Source organism: Labeo rohita, chromosome 1 (genome assembly GCF_022985175.1).
Source record: "Labeo rohita strain BAU-BD-2019 chromosome 1, IGBB_LRoh.1.0, whole genome shotgun sequence".
Classification (NCBI taxonomy): domain Eukaryota; kingdom Metazoa; phylum Chordata; class Actinopteri; order Cypriniformes; family Cyprinidae; genus Labeo; species Labeo rohita.
This window is the reverse complement of record NC_066869.1, coordinates 38,039,984-38,046,255: the sequence shown is the minus strand read 5'-3', so window position 1 is coordinate 38,046,255 and position 6,272 is coordinate 38,039,984. Positions and strand designations below refer to the sequence as shown.

Sequence of the window (6,272 nt, the reverse complement as noted above, 5' to 3'; positions counted from 1 at the left end):
CTCTCTTTTATACTGGTGAAAGTTTCATTGTTTTATTCAACAGATGGTGCACCAAAGGTAAAGATATTCAAATGTAAAGTTGACCTGCTACAGTGAGCAAACAAAAATTATTCTAGACTTCTGGTTTAGCATCTGCCATGTCAGGTTGAGTAAATCGGGAGCTCCGCAAACCCGGCTTTATAATTCTGCTTTAAGACAGTGTTATTTTTACATTCTGTGTATTTGTAAGTGACTTTTGACAATTATTGCAATCTTATCTGAGTTCCAACGATGATTTCAAAAGCTCAAAGACAAAAGAAGACCGATTCGGCTGCTACTGGTGGCTCATCTCTGGAAACGGCTAAGTGTGACGAACTGTCCACGCCTGAAGGTGTGGCAATTATGGCTGCTATTAGCAGGCTTGAAAGTTGAATTCACACAAAATTTGATGCACACGCCAGTGAAAAACGAGGCGAAATTTCACTGGTACGAGAAGAAATGCACAACACATTTTTGTCTCTGAAAGAAGACCTCAAATCCCAGAATGAACGCTTAACAAGTCTAGAGACCACTACCTCAGAACGGACAACCAGTCTTCACTTGCTTGAGCCTACGGTTGTTTCTCTTCAAAAAGAGATCACTTCACTGCAAGCTAAGTGCCTTGAATTAGAGTTCCGCTCCAGAAGATCCAACCTTCGCCTAGTGGGAATTCCGGAAGGCCTACAGCCAACGAAATTTGAAGCAGATGCTCTGACGGAAATATCTGATCTACCTGAACCTCCGCTCCTGGCTCGCACTCATCGGACACTTGCGCCAAAACAAAAATTATTCTAAATAAAGAAAACATACACCAAACTGCAGCCGCAGTCAGGCTACAGTTAAAGCCTAAAGTATACTCCACTTTTGTATGTGTATGCTAGCATCGAACGCATAGCCTTTCAAAGTATACTCCATTTTATTCTGTGTGAGAATATGGGCGGTCAACACATGCGCTCTAGAAAGCTTCATCCATATCCACTGTCTGCTCTATTTTTTTCCCCTAAGTTATGACCAATAACAAATATTTCTGAATTTTTTTTAACTAAAGCTGGGCTATTATATACCCTCTCGCTCACAAGCAATCTCAATCTGTTGTCATTGTTCCCTCCTTAGTTTCATTTTCTACTGTGAAACAACAGCCTGCGACAGTGTTGCCATATTGTGGAACAACTGATTACTGCAAAACAAATTCAGTGTGCATGTGCAAACTGTGTGTACAAAGTGACAAAAATCAGGTGGTGCACATACTATCCTGCTGACCCTCCTGTATTTGTAAAATGTAAACTTTTTTTGAACACTGCAACAGTTGTATTTCGACTTCACACTTTGTGGCAATTTGGTAAAAAAAGAAAAAAAAATGTACGTATAATAGATTAAAAATGTTAAATTATGCAATATGGTTCATTTTACCTGATCTCATGACGAAATGTACCTGTGGAAAGTTTTTTGCAAGACGTGAAATACGTACAATAAGTCCATATCACTGCAGTCTCCAAAAGAAATGAACACTAGAGGCGGCAAAACAGCAAGCACTTTGTAATGTTTCGCTTTCCGGCTGTAACAAGCTTGCTCGGTAGCTCAGCCAGCACGAAGTTGGACTTACAAATCCTGTAAAAAAATGACTCATGATGAAAGAGCTGAAAGATGAGAGATCGAAAAACAAGCCAAAATGTATTTGTTCGTACTATTGGGTATGTTTAGATGTAGTGCAGATGGTATTTTATTTGAAAACATCACAGAGTATTAGAGTTATAGCACCACTACGGACATTTCAAGTCAGAACTGCGGTGACACGTGCAAAACCAATGTCATATAAACCGTACCATATGTACGTTCATCTCCCATACAGAAATGTAATATATGTGCTTATATGAAATACCCATATATTAAATACATGTTTTATATATGCCATATCCATATATGATTCCTATTAGAAAATGGAACAATTTCATATACTGACATACAAGTCTACCCCATACAAAAATGTATGTTTATGTATGTATAATACATGTATTGCCATATATGGAATATATATAATTATTAATATATGTAAGATATATGTATTTTAATACGTTATATACAAATTAGACATATATGCATGAAATATATGGTTTCATATATTTAATATTTTAGTATGTGATCTTTGATCTTTAAATAGAGGTTGTAGACACACCTTACAAAGTTGCAGTGCATTGCACATTTCACACCTTAAGCCTTAAATGTTAAATGGTACAGTAAGCTACACAAAGAAACATCTTTATTTAAACAGAATTTATTTAAATAGAAAATTCTTTTTACTGAGCTGCACAATCAAACAGAAAAAAAGAAACAACATACATATTACATATATAACTGATCAAAACACTGAACAGGCATAAGTAACAGAACATCAATTGTAGTGGTTCAGCTAAAGGTCTACAGGTTTGTATTCCCACAGCTTGGTTAATTTTTGGTTTGGTTATTATTGCCATCCCCAGTAGGCCCCAGGTGAAGACATTTCTGGATTCCAGCATCTGTATAAAAAAAAAAAAGTAAGAGTAAGATAATTACAATACATTTTCTGAACCATATATATGATTTCAGGAAGTGCACAACATTCAAAAGCAACTTTTTAGCTTTGGTAGTGTTGGGTGGTACAGTAAACTAAACTTGATTTTAGTCAACATAATATTAAAATATAAAACCTGCTTAAGTCTTGCAATCCAACATTGTACCAAAGTTTAATTTAGGTTTTTAGTTAGAACTGTGCCTATATCTTAACGCGATTAACTACTATAAGATGACAAATATACTGAGTATTAAACATAGTTGGTAAAGTTAAAGATTATGTTAAAACTGCAGAATAACTACTCATTATTTATGTAATCATTATAAGTTGTAGTTGTAAAATATTCCCGGATAGCACAAGGACTTGGCAGAACAACGACAGAGCACAGCCTGCATGCCCATTCAAATAATATGTCTCTATATACATGAAGAACTAAACTACAGTAACCCAAACGCTCAATGACAGAGTTCACAGCTAAGGTTACAATTTAATTGTAATTTTAGCATTTTAATTGTAAATTTAGCATCAATGAAATAAAGTGTTTACATTCATAATACCTAATATGTGCATTGAGAATGTGGCCTGGAGAAAAGAAATAGAGGGGTGGAACTATGACATGGGTTTTTGAATGACAATTTTGATTAAATCCCCTAAAATAAGGTCCGCGGTTCACACAAACTCATAATACTTTCACGTTTTATTCTATGACATAAAACACACCAGTTAAACCCCACTCTTGATTTTTATTTTTTTTTTTTAAACTGTTACGTTTCTTAAAAAAGATGGTTGCTAACATGCTGCTAAATGGGACTACAGGCCCTGTCGGAGGCATTAAACATCATCACACCGAACAGTTTATCAATTTACAGTATTTTCCAATTGTAGTATAATTTATAGTACAATTAATTGTAGAATAACCAATTAATAGTTTCCCGCATTTTTTTGTTTTGCTTTGCCCTGAAATGCAACACAAGTCTTCGGATGGAAAATGCTCGTTTGATCGCTTTCCTACTTATTCACTAAAATAAGTTTAATCTTACCATATCCAAAAACTCACTCACTCTACAGTTATGTAATAGATTAAATGCACTAGAATTTTATTAAATAGTACATGGAGACACAGTTTTAACTAAAATATTTTGTTGATTTGTTTTGTTTACATGTATATTGCAGATGCTAGTTTTGGTTTCAATAAAATATTTAACCTTTTCTGTGTAGATGCTCCATCATTCACATCACTGCCATTCACATCTGCAGGTTTGGCCTCCATTTCTATTTTCTCCATTTTGAGAATTTCGGGACTCATTACCTTTTCATGGGACACAAACAAGAATACCACAATTATCAGCAACAATATGAACAAAATTTACTACGATAGATTAACCATATGTTTAAAATCCCACAATCACATCCTTTAGTGTAACTTACTGTACCTTTATGCAATATGCACATGCATGTGCTTACGCACCCACTCTAGGCATGTCACTGACATGTCAATGCACTTGGTGCAATATAACCAAGTACTGTAATTTACTATATGAATTCAAGGTGCTTGTATTTAAATAATTCCATTTTGTGCAGTTTTAGACTACATCTCAGAGATAAACATTATAATTTTCACCCATTATTTTTGTCAGACAGCTTTAAATAATTTCCAAATGTGGCATTGTTTATCCAGTGAAAACAATAAGCTCACAGTATCTCCATACAGATTAACCTACCCAATAACTAAAATTAACTTGAACGTGAGCAAATTGCAAAACACATCAATGCAGCTGTAATCATAACATCATATATAAAACAATGACAGGGAATATTTTTAACATTAGCTGATCTATATAGAGACAGAGGCTCTTGCAGACCAAAACAATCATATAACACTTAGTTTCTATGTAATATTAGCGTAGGAATAAAGCGTTGAGTAAATTAGCGTAAATTACCTGCACCGCTGCCACATTCAAGGGCGTTTCATCCTTTCACTCAGTGATGTCGGTCTGTCTTCGTGCCCGTCTATAAAATCATTGTCGTTTATTATGTGAAGGTACTGGCACATTTGTTATCCTTCCACTTGCTAAGAAAACATCTTACCGCAGATGACTGTTTGTTTAGCCGCAGCCATTGCTCAGACTCTGCCGTTAGCGCGGGTGTGTTTGAATTTTGGCGCATGCGCATGAGCGGTGTTGTGACGTTCACACACAATCGCTCATCATTTTAATGAAATGCGTTTTAGTTCCTTGTTGATGAGAGCACATATGGACAAACAGTTTCATGAAGTGTTTTTCCCCCTCAATAACTCTACAATACATTCATTTTACTATAAGTAACTTTTAGTACATTGGCATTTTTTGAACAGGTTATTCATCTCTACTTTTTTCCCCCCAGAAAACGGAATTGAAACAATAAAGTTAAGCAAAAATTAATTTTGTTACATGATTTACAATAAGCAGTATCTTTTAGGCATATATGGTTAATAAACTTGCATAAATTCAATATATACATTGGTAACAAATGGTCAAAACATAGAGTACCATATATAATTTTGATATATATTGTTAACATATATGGTCATATCATATAATACAATATACCATTTTAATATATATTGTAAACATATATGGTCATAACATACAATACCATATAAAAGTTAACCATATATATACTTTCAATATATGTTTATATACAAATTGTACTATGGGAAATTCATATATGTTATAAACATATGTCTACATATATCCAGAAGATGGATATATGTGATAATAATATATTGCCCTATATTTAACATATATGAAAGCAGCACTTCTGATATAGGGACATATATGTCATATATTACATTTCCGTATGGGCTGTTCCGGGGAACAAATCGAACACTATTGTAGCACCATATTTATTGTGGATATTTCACATTAAATATGTCATAAAATGTACATGGTGGTATGTATTTCGTATCTTGTGCATAAGTTTCCACAGGTACGTTTTTGTCATGAGATCAGGTTGAGATTTAAAGTTTGCATTCTTTAAAGGAGAAACAAAGATTTCCAAAACAAAGATTCACATATAATGTAAACTGCATTTTGGAAGTTCAAAATCGGGGCACCATATCAGTCCATTATATGAAGAAAAATGCTGAAATGTTTTCTTCAAAAAACACAATTTCTTGCCGACTGAAGAAAGAAAGACATGAACATCTTGGATGACAAGGGGGTGAGTACATTATATGTGAATCTTTGTTTTGGAAGTGGACTTCTCTTTTAATTCAGCTAAGAAGAGTTCACCAGTTGTGAACTCTGGAATGCAATGAATGCAAAATTTTGTGTGAGCTTGTGTTTCTTCTCCCTTTTATGTGCATGCATATGAATGGAAATCAATGGAACAAAAAGTGTGAGCGGCCCTTCAGTAGGTAGTGTTCTGTATGTGTGTTAACAGCACATAGAGTACCAACCAAAGAAATATGTCAGTTTGTGAGAAATTTCAATACAGTCTGGTTGGGGATTTCAGCTGAGAGTAGTGAAAGACTTTGATCCACTGAATTTTCAGAATTTCAGAAAGTTTTGCAAAAGTTGTATGTGCCCATAAGAGCTTGTTTAACACACCCAGATAAACATTCCTTTTAGAAAGGAACAGTACACCCAAAAATTAACATTTCATCATCATTTACTCAAACTTTATTTAATTTCAGACCCATAATAGAGATTTTTTCCCTCCCGTA

At 34.4% G+C, this 6,272-nt stretch overlaps 1 long non-coding RNA gene across 1 annotated transcript; it reads right to left on the bottom strand.

The window, feature by feature from the left end:
• Window positions 1-2,433: 2,433 nt before the first annotated feature.
• On the bottom strand, window positions 2,434-4,703 carry LOC127160316 (uncharacterized). The gene is made up of 3 exons (XR_007826797.1): window positions 4,507-4,703; window positions 3,772-3,875; window positions 2,434-2,531 (listed from the first exon to the last, which is right to left on the bottom strand). It is a non-coding gene; the product is annotated as an uncharacterized LOC127160316 (long non-coding RNA).
• Window positions 4,704-6,272: the final 1,569 nt, after the last annotated feature.